The sequence below is a fragment of the Diabrotica undecimpunctata genome, chromosome 9, assembly GCF_040954645.1.
Source record: "Diabrotica undecimpunctata isolate CICGRU chromosome 9, icDiaUnde3, whole genome shotgun sequence".
Classification (NCBI taxonomy): Eukaryota; Metazoa; Arthropoda; class Insecta; order Coleoptera; family Chrysomelidae; genus Diabrotica; species Diabrotica undecimpunctata.
The window spans coordinates 91,920,892-91,936,283 of NC_092811.1; the positions used below are offsets into that span (position 1 = coordinate 91,920,892).

General features: G+C 31.7%; 1 protein-coding gene across 1 annotated transcript in view; it reads left to right on the forward strand.

Annotated features, from left to right (window-relative positions):
* The window catches only part of LOC140450294 (uncharacterized), an 87,391-nt gene that overhangs the window by 24,375 nt on the left and 47,624 nt on the right, over positions 1 to 15,392 (forward strand). The window lies entirely within an intron of this gene.

The window sequence follows — 15,392 nt, forward strand, 5'->3', positions numbered from 1 at the left end:
CAACATTGTCATAAAAGTGCCAATTCTAAAAACAAAGGCAAAAATGCTCGGCGAGGCTGCGATACCCTTGTTTGTTTGGAATATGTTGTTTAGTGATAACATTCTCCAACATATTGAGCAGAATACAAACACAAAATTACGATCAATGCGTGAGAAATATTCTGCTAGTTATATCCATCATCTTAGAGAAATGGATGTTATTAAGTTAAGAGCATTTTTGGGACTCCTTGCCTACATGCCTAACAAACTGGCTAAATACAGACTCAAAATACAGTGTCTTACGAATGCACGTAATGTTTATTTGTATAATGCTTATATCTACAGCGGAAAAGACTCAGATGGATTTGATATCAGTGACGACTACAAAAAATTCCTTAAGCCTACACAAGCTGCGTTGCGCTTAGCTGAACCGCTCTTTGGTAGCAACCGAAATAACACAGCTGATAATTGGTACTCTTCTATTCAATTAGTGGATATTTTACGAACGAAAAACTTGACTTATGTGGGCATACAAAAAAAAATAAGGCTGAAACAGACCTGAAGAGTCAACAATTTATGGATTTAGCGAAGAAAGTACCTTAATTTCTCATGTAGGAAAAGTAGGAAAGGCTACAGTACTTATATCTTCAATACATAGAAGACGTTATAGTGATCTCTCTATTGAAAAACTAGAAATTATTTCTTATTATAATGAGAATAAGGGAGGTGTAGATTCCCTAGATGAGAAATGCTCCAAAAGCACCTCAAGCCGTCGAACCCGAAGATGGCCCTTAACAATTTTTTTCCGCATTGGATATTTCTATAGCAAATTCATATATTCTACATCAGTGTTACAAAAACAATCCACTAATAAAAGAAAAAAGTGTTTTTGCTTTAGAGTTAAGTATGCAGTTAGTGCAAGATCACATAAAAAGACGAATGACAAAGACGAACATTCCACGTCAATTACGTCTTAATTAGCCAGATACTTGGAGTTCAAGAAGAAGAAGAAGACAATTAGACGGATGTTCTTATTTTAGAAAAACGCAAGATTTGCACTTTGTGTCCGAGTAGAAATCACAGGATGACAAAATACCTGTGCTTGCGTTGCAAAAAGCCTGTTTGTTTGAGATGTACAAAACCACTAGGTATGTAAAAATTGAATGTAAAATTGGTAAAGTTTGACTGATGCTGGAAACAAAAATTTTTGATTGATTTTTATTTTACCTAATTTTTTGGTTAGTGTGCAGTTTGAACATTTATCCTAGGAATACATTTTTTTTTCATAGTGTTTTTTATATTTTTTTTAATTACTTTACAAAACTATGTACTTTTTCACAAATATTTGTATGAATGTCAGTTTTATTTTAATATTTTTTTCTTATCCCAAATAATGCCCAAATCTAATACATTCATTTTTATATAAATATATCAGAGTATGTTTGTAATATTTTTTCTTAATAAAAAAATTATTTTTGAGTATTGTTTTGCTTTCTTGAAAACAGTAGTTTCGCAGACTACGCCGGACCAGTTACGCTACTGCTACAGTACCGGACCAGTTAAGGGTTAAAATAAAGCAAAAGAAACTAAAGATACTATAGGCTATTACGTTAAAAAAAAACATGCGCTAAAGGAAGTACAACTTTAAAGGGGTTTTATTATTTCATATGGTCAATGGGCCCCCAAATAGGGAAAAACCGCGGAGTGCTATCATTTAAAGGGGTGCGTGTTTAAGGAAGAGGTGAATTCGTCCCTACGCACTAAAGTGCATTTGGGCGAATTCTACCGAATCTTCTATATTACTACATATCTACAAGGCCCTAGTAGGTTCCAAACTTGACTACTAATCCGGTCAATTTAGACATAAAAATAGTGGTCAAATAACAAAAATTTCCGGAAAGCCAAATATTGGTGGAGAGCTGGGGTTTACCATTACAAATAAAGTTTTAAAATTCTTCATCGATCGTATGTGTGCTACAAAAGTTATTCGGGGTCAAAGGTCAAAATTTAAGATTTTTTGGATAAAAAAAACCTCTAAATAAAGTTGTAGATCTTAAAATTCTCTACAAAAATAGTCTTTGGTTTTTTTCCTATTCCTGAGATATCACGATTCTAAGAGTCACAGTATACATAATATGCATATATAAGCCACGAATATACATATCAGGCATTTAAGACAAGTATAAATACCTATTTGTGACTCTTTTATATATATTATACTAAACCGTATTCATTTTACAAATTCCCAATCGTCAATAGAACCACGTGTAAGCCAAACAGGGTCGTACTGATGTACGACCTACGTATCATATGATTTTTAAAAATATTTACTTTTGAAACTGTTAGTGTAAGAATTTCTTGAAATTTAATCATTATATCACAATTAAACTAAACTCTAAAAAATAACACGACCAGTAAATAACTTAACAATAACTATAACATAAATATAACACAATATATTAACTTAAAAATCAACACGATACAATTTGAATTTAAAATGCTGGCAAGTTTGGATCTGTAACATGATAATCTGTCTGACTTAAAGTAATAAATTATATTTAATAGCCTCTTGACGAATGAGACGGCGAATATCAACACGTGCTCATGTTTACTAATGGGAATTTGGTAAACGAATGTACTTTAAAACTTTTTTTGTACTTTTATTCTGAAAACATTTATTCAAAGATACTCAGTCCCTAACTGAATATCCTCTACCCACGTGTGGCCTTGAAAAACAGTGGCTATTCTATTGTCCGTAGGTCTCGTTCATATACCTGTTTCTTTTATTGCTAAAGGTTCAGTTCAAGTGAATATACGTACTTATTACAAGCGTCTACCATTTAGATCATTTGTTCTATTTTATAGCTTTAAAAAATGTCTTAGTTTTGCTTTATTTGCAATAAACTTTTAAGTGAAGATAAAACAGTTGTGGTTGATCTTGAAATGCAAAATTTAATCGAGGGTAGTGTCGCGAGAGCTGATGAGTTAACTGAGTATTTAAGAACTCAGAAATCCGTTACAATACACGTGGATTGCAGAAAATCATACACCTGGAAAACTTCAATTGCTGCAGTGAAAAGACGAAGGAAGAACAGGCTAGTACTTAAAAAATAAGTTCATCTCGTACTAGAACGCGAGTAAGTGAATCAAATTTTTGTTTTAAAAAAATACTGTTTATTTTATGGCAATGAAGCCAATAAAGAGACTGAGAAGAAGAAAGCACAGTATCTTCAAAAAAAAATTGTAACGTTACTACACTAAAATTCAAAGAATCCCTGTTGAAATTAGCTAAAGACCGTTCTGATGATGGTTCAAAGGCAAAGGCATGAACGCATTAATTTTGAGTATGATTGCCAGTTTTCGTTGGATGAATTAAGGATTGTTTGTCAAGATGTAGCTTTAGATGACAGAACTATAAAAATTTTGGCATTGGAAATTGAAGTATGGCAGTAGAATTATTATTACAAAGGAGTCATTATTATCAAGTTAAAACATGGCTAGGCAATCTACTGAATCCAGAAGACTGGGGTTGAAAATTGATAGATAATACTCTGGAACCGATTAAAACTTTACTCCCACCTGCTCCAGAAAAACTCAACATTATTTTTTGCAATTGCAAAAAAGGTTGTAGTGCCAAATGGGGCTGTAAAAAGGTCGGGTTGCTTTGTTCTCCAGCGTATACCAATTGCCAAGGTCAGTCTTGCTCAAATGTCCAGTTACAATAGAGGAAAATTCCTGTGATTTTAAATGAAGAGACCAAATGACTCAGCCACATTTGAACAATTTTTGAACATCCAGCAAAAGGAAGAAGAAATCGAAGAAAACATGACTGTTGAAGTAGACTTTTAAGAGTATGAATCTGATTAAAATATCTTAAGAAATCAAACAATAGTTAACCCAATAATCAATAGCAGTATCAATATCAATAATAAGGTAATATCTAAAACTTGACGGGTATTGTTCCCTTAAATTATCCTAAAATTGTTATGACAGTTAGTGGAGTAAGCCTACAGAGGAAACCACGGTAAAAAAACACGCCGAGTACATTACCTCACAGGTGGCGTGGAAATGTTTGCTTATCATGTATAATGTGACTCTAAGAATCGCGATATCTCAGGAATGGTAACTTTTAGGGAAAGAATCATAAAGACCATTTTTGTAAAGAATTTTAAGATTTACAACTTTGGTTTACGGTTTTTTTATAAATCTTACCGTTTTCGAGAAAAATCCAAAAAACCTCAAATTTTGACCTTTGAACTCGAATAATTTTTGTAGCACACATAAGATCGATGAGGATTTTTAAATCTTTATTTGTAATAGTAAACCCCAGCTCTCCACCAATATTAGGCTTTCCGGGAATTTTTGTTATTTTAAATGTCTATATTGACCGGAGTATACCTAAAAAAATAGATGTGATTCAAAATACAGGTCTTCGAATTTCCTTAGGAGCACACCACACAAGTCCAATCCAAACCGCTTTTCTGGGAGACTGGAGAGATCCACTCACGTTTAAAAGACAATGTCTAAGTTTTTCTTATGTCGCTGCATTATCGTCTACTCCAGCTCAACCAGTTATACACAACGTATTTGCCAACCGCTTTAAAAGTTGTTTCCAAATTTCAAATCGCACTTATCTCCCTTTCTATTACCGCCTACAAACTTGTTAAAAATAGGAATCCATTTTCCAGACACCTACGGTATTTCCTCAATCTAAACCCCTCCTCCTTGGACAATTGGCATTTCCTCTACTGACACCAGCTTATTGCGCCTAAACAAATCAGAAACGTCATCAAGTCAAATTAATCAAGAATTTCTGTGAAATATGAAGCAAATATGGTAAATGTTTCAAAGTTTACACCGATACCTCCCAAAAAAGAAGACGAAACTGGGCAGCAATCTACTCATCAGATTACACAGCAGCTTACAAATTACCTTCATATACAACAAAGTTTCCTGCTGAACTGTTTCCCATACTAAAAGTACTAGTTGTGATAGTTAACAAAAATAAAAAGAGAAATATCATTATTATAGATTATCTCAGCTCAATAATGGCATTAAACCAACTCTACTGTGATCGTCCACTACTCCTCGTTAAAAAGGAACTAAAACATGCAAAAATATTAATATTGAAGTTAATTTTATCATATACTGGAATCGAAGTTAACGAGGTTGTAGACAAAATAGCAAAAAATGCACCTACTAACCCAAACGCAGAAAAAAATATGAAACCTCTACACATCAACCTGAAAGCACATTAAAGAACACACTAAAATATGGCAGGATACAAAGAAGAGTACGAAGTTGGTATTAACCATCATAAAATTACAAAATTAACCCATTCGCTGCTGCGACCAAAGTAGGTATCGGTCGTTAGAGGCCAGAATACATTTTTACTTTATTTGAGGGACATTATAACAAATATACAAAACTTTATATTGTAAGTGAAGCATTTGTGGGAAAAATAGCTTTAGAGGGGAAAAAATCGACCACTTAAGCGGCGGGCGGCACTGACCACAAATTGTATCAAAATAATATTGTCAGAAGCCGGCGTCCCTGTACGGGGTCTTATACAAATAAAAAAAATTATTAGGAAAATATAAAAATAAGAACACAAAATGGTATTTAGAACACAAAATAAGAGCATAGTATCAAAAATATTAAAAAAATAAAAAATTGAGTAAATTTTTTTTTTCAAAATGGCACATACATTTAGTCCAAAAAATCATGTTAATTCAATAACAAAAACGAAACATAACAAGAAGACGTATATTACAAACTATGATATTTGTTAAAACATTCTGGACACAGCCCTGGTTTTCATCGCATTTGTTGCACTGGAACAGGGTGCGTTTTCGTCCTTTTCCGTCTTTGGTGCATTGGCAACTCTTTTTTGCTTTATTCTCTTGTAATTGTTTTTATCTTGGTATGTTTCAGTTATCTTACTGAGAGTGTGGCTTGGTTGTGTACCTTTAGGAGCAATTTCAAGTGGTGGTTTTATTGGTAATAACCCATTTATTATACATAGCCTAAAATCGTACAAAGGCTTTTTTTCTCGCCAGAGTTTATAGAGCCAGAGCATATACACTTGAGTGCAAAATAATCGACTCAAAATCATTTTGTGAAAGTACGTCTCCTGTTTCAATCTAAAAAGGTGTAAATTTAAAAATATTTAGTGTACCTACATCATTAACCTCATTGAGTTTTAAAAAAATTTTGTTTTTTAATGAATTTGATGACACATTACAAATAAATAATGCAAAACGTAGAGAGGGGGTCAGAATTTGACTCATTGAAATCGACACGCACCGACTTAACGCGTTCGGTTAACATCGTACGCATCAATTTCCATAGCAACCCACTAATACATCAGTTACTTAAGTTCGCAACTGCATTACAAATAGATACCACATCCGTCAACGCAACTCAAGCAGTAGTATTATTGAGAGAAGGCCTGAGCCAGAGGGCCGTGGCAAATCGACTAAATTTAAGCCAATCTGCTGTGTCCCGAGTGTATCGTCGGTACCTATATACTCTCAGGACTAAATCCCTGAGAAATCGACATTTGAGTGGTGCTAAACTCAAAGAAGAGCTTAGAGAGGCCCGAGGTGTGGTTACCAGCATTTGGACAGTCAGAATGAGACTAAAGGCAGCCAACCTGACACTAAAAAGGGCAGCTACGGGTCCCAAGCTAACTGCAGCCCAGAAGCAAAGGCGATTAGAATTTGCTCGCGAACATTTTCTATTGGGACGACTATCAATGGAGTCAGGCATTATTCTCCGATAAAAATAGGATCTGCAACGACAAGGGGCGTCGAGTCTATGGAAGACCAGGAGAGCGATTTGGTCAATTTTGTATACGAGATATTGTGTCATGGAGGCGGTTCTTGTATGTTTTGGGCAGGCAGTTATATTGATGGGAAAACCAAGTTGATTTTCGTGCCTTGTGGAGGATGTGGAGGAGGTTTAACGGCGGATCGTAACATTAGAGACATTTTGGAGGAACATGTGATTTCATACACGGAATTTATTGGTGATGCCTCTATTTTAAAGCACGATAATGCACGATGCCATATCGCACGAGTCACCACCACCTATCTATCTGAGATCGGTCTACCTACAATAAATTGGCCTGCGTTAAGTCAGGACATAAATCCAATAGAGCATGTTTGGGATGAGCTAAAACGAAGTGTCCGGGACAGAAATCATGCACCAAGGAGCATAATAGAATTGAGAGCTGCGCTTAATGATGAATGGGAAGCAATGCCTCAAGAATTTATTAGAAAAGTCATCCGATCCATGCAAAATCGATTGGAAAGTGTAATTAGGACTAGGGGTGGAAATATCAAATACTAAATAATTAAGAAATTCATTTTGTAATTGATGATTTCTCTGTTCATAACGTCTTTCTTGCGTTAGTTCCAATGATGAATATTTAGGAAACTCTGTTTGTATTGCATATTGTTTTTATAATGCGTGTTCCAAATAATGCAATAGCAGTTTTTGTAAGTTCAATAATAAAGTTATTGTTTGCACATTACATTTTTTTATTTTCATACTTCTTACATTGAAACAGAAGGTGTAATCTCAAATATCGCTTTTGAGTCGATTATTTTGAACTCAAGTGTAGTTTTAAGGCATTCAACATAAGAATTGGACTGTATGAATAAAAAGTTTTTTGTATCATCTGATGGTTTTCCTTTCATAAGGGTAGTACGATAACAGTTAATCTTGATGATCAATTCCGGACATGTAGTTGTTATATTCCATAATAGCCGTAGGTTTTCGAACTTATAAATAAAGACATATTTTCTCCTTTTTTTAACTTCCTCTTTGAAACGTCTTAAGGATTCTCTTTTAAGTTGGCCCTTAACGTGCTATAAGTTTTTCTATTGAGAAGACTAGCAGAGAGCGCACAGCTTTTGTAGTAATTATATATACAGGGCATGACCATTATCTAATAAGCCCTCCATCAAATTCATGACGACTTTTTAAGTGTGTCCCGTACCGCTTAGCTCTGTATCATTTGCCCCTGTATAAACGCGAAATCTGAGCACTGTTCCGTTTGACTCGGTCAACATATAAAATTTTTATCCGTACTTGTGTCGTTTGTTTTTAATATATTGTCGAAAAGCCAATCGACCTCTCCACAGCATCATGCTCGCATCTAAAGAAAATTCTCTTCCCGAATAATATATATATGTGTGTGTGCTGTTGGTTTCTTTTGACTGTGGACTTAATCCATTAGCCGAACTAAAATTACTCTTATAATTATATCTCTTATACTCATTATATTTATAACCTATTTGATAATAATGATTTACAATAGTAATTCACACATATATTATACAGGTACTTACATATATATTTTGGTGACCGTTTTTGTTTGTTTTTATGCTATACTAAATACTAATACTACTAATAACTATTAAATTAGATATATATATATATATATATATATATATATATATATATATATATATATATATATATATATATCGAGAAAAGGAGTACGACCGTCAATCCAATATAAACTAAGGTACACTCGAAGAGTGGTGGGTTTTTCGGTCAAAGTGGAGAAATAAAAGACAAAGAAGATGGCTACTTCATCTATTTATTGAAGACGTTTCGCTTTCTGCTCAGAAAGCATCATCAGTTCATCTAAAAAGAACAATATGAAACCAAACATCCATAGAGAAGTTATAACCAAAGTGTGTTACCTTACAAAGACATGTAGCAGTCAGTGATGTTAAAAATATGAAAAAGCTTACAAAGCTGGACATTCAGAGTTAACGTTGTATATAACAATTAAATTGAAACTAGGTAAAGTTTGCAATTTGACAAATTTAGCACAGCAAAAGAACATGTGATTGGTTGACTTCTCTTGCTTTGTTCTTTGTTGACAGATCAATCACTGTAGGATTAAATGGTGATCTTAACCACCTTTTCCTTTCACTGCTTGGTTTTTTAACGACAAGTTGTCAACCAAATTTATCACATTCTTTGAATATACCGCCTTAATACATAGAGGTTGGTAGCTTGCCTTGCTGTTTATGTCATTGTGACTTCAAGGCCACTTCTACTCACGTTGTTGTGCGTGGGTGTCAAACCTTTAAATTCATTTACCAACGAGCCTCAGTAAGCTAAAGACTGGTAACTTCATTTTTTTTCTTTATTACTATTAATCTTTAATAACTTATAATGTTACCTAAAGTTAAAATTAAAATATAATTTTTAAATAAATTTGTTGGAAGTGCAATCTAATGATCTTTCTAGTTCTTTACACTTTAAAATAAACCTTAATGTTTTTTACTAAGTTTTTATAAAATTTTTTTTTATATATACATGTATTTTTATCACATGTTCTTTTGCTGTGCTAAATTTGTCAAATTGCAAACTTTACCTAGTTTCAATTTAATTGTTATATACAACGTTAACTCTGAATGTCCAGCTTTGTAAGCTTTTTCATATTTTTAACATCACTGACTGCTACATGTCTTTGTAAGGTAACACACTTTGGTTATAACTTCTCTATGGATGTTTGGTTTCATATTGTTCTTTTTAGATGAACTGATGATGCTTTCTGAGCAGAAAGCGAAACGTCTTCAATAAATAGATGAAGTAGCCATCGTCTTTGTCTTTTATTTCTCCACTTTGACCGAAAAACCCACCACTCTTCGAGTGTACCTTAGTTTATATATATATATATATATATATATATATATATATATATATATATATATATATATATATATATATATATATATAATATATATATATATATATATATATATTTTTTTTTTATTTTTTTACACAGCGCTATAGCATAAACCCGGTTCAACACCTCGGAGGTTTAGGCCCTCTTTGTGTGTTTTTTTTTTATTTTTTTTTTATTTTTTTTTATTTTTTTTTTTATTTTTTTTTTATTTTTTTTTATTTATTCTTTTTTTTCTTTATTTTTTTTATGTACCTATTTTTTTTTCTTTTCATATTTTAATTTTCACAATAAAATTTCACAATTTTAGTTTTATATTAATAATGTGTTTAATTAGGATCTCATAGATACTTTTATCTTTAGTAGCAATCAAAGCTTGTAGATTAAAAGGTTTTATTATATATTGTGTAATATAAATTTGATCTATAAAATAATCTATTTCTTTTTTTTTTTTTAATTTACAATCTAATATCATATGTTCTGCGGATCCTAATTCTCCACATTCACAACAGTTTGTGTCTGACAGTCCTATTTTATGTTTATGTTGTGGAACTAAGGAGTGGCCAAACCTAAGTCTACATATATATGATATTAAGACCTTGTTGCCTTGATAGTCACTAAACCAGCTTTTAGAAGGGATCTCTGTTTGGATAGTTTTATAATACAGTCCCTTTTTGGAATTAATATACCATTCTTTCCAGTTGTTGATTTTATTACTATTAATATAAGCATAGGCGTCATTTAGTGTTAACTTATATTCATATTTAGTATCTAATTCTGTAGTACTCTTTGCTAGTTTGTCTACAATTTCATTATTTTTCAAATTGCAATGGGCTTTTATCCAACAGAATGATATTTCTTTACCTTTAGATTTAAGTCCAATAAAGTTTTTTATTATTTCTATAATGATATGATTGTAATGTTCGGTCCACTTCTCCAATTTAGTTAGAGCACTTTTGCTATCTGAAAGTATCACGAATCTATCATTATTGTTGATCGTTGCTATGTACTGCATTGCTCTTAATATTGCTATTAGTTCTCCTGTAAATACCGTGGTATCTGCATCTAGACCTATTCCTTCTCTGTATTGTATTTTAGAGTCCCATATAGCAGCAGCAACCTTAGAGTTAATTTTTGAGGCATCTGTATAAATTTGGTAATATTTTGGGCATACTATTTCTATATCCGTATTAAACATAGAGTTCCTTAGATTCACCGGGAAACTCGAGTAATCTCTCATATAAATTGGCTGTATATTAGGAATACTATTTAGATATATTTGAAATATGGGTGATATTCTTGATGTGTATAATTTATTTTTAAATTGGCGCAAGTTGTTGTAGGTTTCAACAAGTAGTAAAGTAGATTTTTTCTGCCAGTATTCACTCGTTAGATCATGTATAAAAAGTTTTTGACACTTATCCACTATTAAACTCTCTTTAGCAATGATTTTTATTATAAACTTTTCACATAAACTTTTTCTTCTTAAATGCAGTGGTGGTTCATTGCACTCTATACTTAAATTAGATGCCGGAGTGCTTATTAAAGCTCCGATACATAATCGAAGGCATTTATTTGATAACACTTCTACTTTTTTAGGTGAGTTTTGGCTGCTTGGTTGTAAAATATGCATCCGTAGTCTAAAATTGATCTTATATATGATCTGTACATTATTAATGAAATATTAGCATCTGCTCCCCAAGTTATGTGACTTACTGCTCGTAATGCATTATAACCTTTTTCAGCTCTTGTCACAACATATTCAATATGATCTTTCCAGCTCATTTTTCTATCTAGTATCATCCCCAAATACTTAACTTTAGGTTGAACTTTAAACTGTAAGTTTTCCATTTTTACTAACTTTGGAAGTTTTTGTTTTCTGGAAAATATGCAAACTTGTGTTTTCTTTACAGATATCTTTAAATTTAACTGATCCAAGTCATCAAGTAAATAATTGTATACTTCATTTATCATGTTGCAACCATTTTCTACCTCCTCTTGGTCTACGTAAATACATATGTCATCTGCAAACTGTAGTACTTTACCTTGGTTACTATTTACTATGCTTTTACCAATATCCGAAGTATAAATAGCATATAATATTGGGCTTAGGATACTTCCTTGGGGTATCCCAGTGTTTGTTATCCTGGGGCCTACTAGTTTGTTCTCAATTTGAATATACAAAACTCTATTACTGTACAGTTTATAAATTTTCCAGCAGAGTATATCTGGGATTCCTATTTTCTTCATTTGTTGATATAGTATTAATAAATTAACATTATCATAGGCATTTTCTACGTCTACAAATGTAGCCACGACTGATTTATTCTTAGAAAATGAGTTATAGACATCCAGTATCAAGTGTGATAAGTTTTCCATTGTTGAGCATGATTTCCTGAATCCAAATTGCGTTGTAGAGAGTAGGGAATTTTTCTCCAACCAAAATTCTAATCTTTGTTTAATCATTCTTTCTAACGTTTTTAAGATACATGACGATAGCGAAATGCCTCTGTATGAATCTGGACAATCTGCGGGTTTATGTTGTTTGAGAATTGGGACTATAATATATTCTTTCCAAGAGTTTGGAAATTTCATGCTTACCCATATATGATTTATTATATTCAGAAATTGTATTTTTTTTTTGAATAGGTAAATTATATAGCATACTATAGTGAATACTGTCCTTTCCTGGAGCTGAGTTGTCGTTATTTTTTAAACAATTTTTAAGTTCTTCCAAATTAAATATTTCTGTTAGAAATGTACTGTCTTCGGTGATTGCATTCGTTGCATTGTTCGTTGTATATGTAATTTCCTTCTCGATGACCCAAGGTCTCGCAATTTTGTTAAAGAATAGTTCGGTACAATCATTTTCTACTATTGGATTATTAGGTGGCTTATAGGCATTTTTTAATTTTCTAATCTCACTCCATATTTTACTAATAGGTGTATTTTTATTTAAACTATTACATAAATTTTTCCATGAGGCTCTTTTACTATTTAAAATAATTCTTTTTTTATTAGCTTCCGCTTGCTGATATTTTAAATAATTTTCGTGATTAGATTTTCTTTTAAATTGTATAAAAGCCTCTTTTTGGTGTTTAATAGCCTCCCTACATTCATTGTTCCACTATGGTTTATTAAATTTTGGATTGGTCATTTTTCTCTTCTCTGGGATGCTAATTTTACTAGCTTCATTTATAGAATCGTAAAATATTTGATATTCTTGTTCTATATTTTCTTCTATATTATCTTTTTTTTCATTGTTTAAGAGATCAGAGAAAACTGCCCAATCCGCTTTTTTAATATCCCATTTAATTATATTTCTAATTATATCATTATTATCATTATAGGTATTTACGTTACTATCATGTATAAACTCAATAACTACTGGATAGTAATCTGAACCCAGACTTATATTTTCGGTGTGCCAATAGCACGTATAATAGATATCTCTTGAGCAAATTGTTAGATCTATAGCAGATTTACTTTTATTCACGGAATTCCGAATTAATGTTTCAGAACCATCATTTAAGAAATTAAGTCCACATTCTTCCATGGCTTCAAAAAGATTTATTCCTTCGCGATCAGTTTTATCACATCCCCATATTTTATTATGACAATTGAAGTCTCCTCCCACTAAAAATGGTTTGTTACAACTATTAAAGAACCTAATCCACTCATTTTTTGATACACATAGTTTAGGCTTTGCATATACCGAGTATAAATTTAGAATATTATTTTTTAAATTGACTTGTACTGCAATACACATTACATTATTTATTTTATAAAAATTTAAGTTATTCCAAAAATTAATCTTTTTTTATTAATATTCCTACTCCTCCATAACCGCCTGGTCCATCTTCGCGAAACATATTATATCCAGAAAAGTTTATGTTTGTATTTGGTTTCAACCAAGTTTCACTCAGTAATATAGCTAAAAATTTATTTTCAAATATATATTTTTCAAAATGTCCCTTATTGTGTATTATCGATCGTGAGTTCCATTGTAAGATTTTTTTACTTGTTAGATGCATTTAAAATTTTTTCTAAACTGTCTTTAAATTCTTCCAAAATTTGTTTATTTTCTGTAGGCAAAAAATTTTTACCTAGAATATTTTTAAATATTGTTAATATATTTTCACTAAGATTTTTGTTTATCTGAGAATTTTGTGTTATTTTTTTGTGATACATTGGAATGTTCTTAGGAATTGGTAGAGGCGGGCACTCAGAGGTCCTAGGATTTGTCAAGATATTTTCATGTTCTTCCGAATATGGATAAACAGACTTATTTTGTGTAGCTTCGCTCCATTTTCTTTTTGTTGTTATTGTATATCTATTACCTACATTTGATGTTTTTAGAGCTGATGTGTAGCTATTATTGTATTTTAATTTTGCTTCTTCAAATGCCATATTTTCGTTTACCATAAGATATTTAATACCCTTTTGTTTCTCAAATTCAGGACATTTTGCTCGGTCTAATGCTGAGTGTTTTCCAAAACAAAATATACAGGTAGGCTCTGTTAAGTCGCATGCTTCAGATTCATGTTCTTGTCCACATTTTCCGCATTTTTTTTTCCTCTACATTGTGTCGTAACATGACCATATCTTATACAGTTGAGGCACTGTATTACTCTAGGTATATAAGGTTCTACCTGGTATATCATTCTCTCAATGAAAACTTGTTTTGGTATCATTTGTCCTCTGAAAGACACCACTATAGTACCCGTCTCTATCAACTCGTCATTTGATTTTCTTTTCATTCTTTTTACATTTAATACCTTAAAATTACCGTATCTACAAACAATAATGTCTTTTAATTCGTTTTCTGAAATACCTTTATCGACTCCTTTAATTACACCACTTTTTTGAATTAAAAAGTTTGGAATGTATAAGTCATAATTTTTGTCTAATAGGTTTTTACTTTCTATTAAGATATTTGCACTTTTATAGGAGTTACATTCAATTCTAACTTTATTTCTACCAATGACGCTAATATTAACTATATTATCTTTTATTGTAGGTTCTGCATTTAGTATTAAACGTGCTGTTGCAATTTTGTGTAACTTACCAATATTTCCATCTTTATTTTGTAAATAAACAAAATATGGTCCTTGATCTCCTTGTGTATATATTTTTTTGTTATGTGTAATTAACGACTGATTTACATTAGTACTATTAGTATCGCTTATCTGAAAAGTTGGAAAAAAGTTTGTTTGTGGTTTTAATACCTGTGAAGCCATGAAACTTGGACTTGTATTTTCACTTAGCTCTGTTTTGTTTTCTTCATTATCCAAATCCATAGTACTAAAAATATTAATGTTCTTTCCTCGATCGGATGGATGGCCTTTACCAATTGTATTTATTTCCATTTTAAAATTTTAATATTTTGAACACACTGAAACCGATCTCACACTGAGAACGATCAATCCGCTTCGAATGCTAATTTGAGAAATATATACTTTTTCCAAATCAAGTTTTTCAAAGATAATAATTTTAATTTGCGATAATTACCAGAGGAAATTGATTACAATACAGTATCTACTAAAAAACCGCCAAAATTCAATATTTTTCAGAAGAGATCTAAAAAATTATAATAACTTTCACAGTTGTCCCGAATAATATATGGCTTCCATTTTGCTATTTTGCTGTTTCTATATGAACTACTCCGTAAATAGCGTACCATGATGCAATTGAAAAGTCA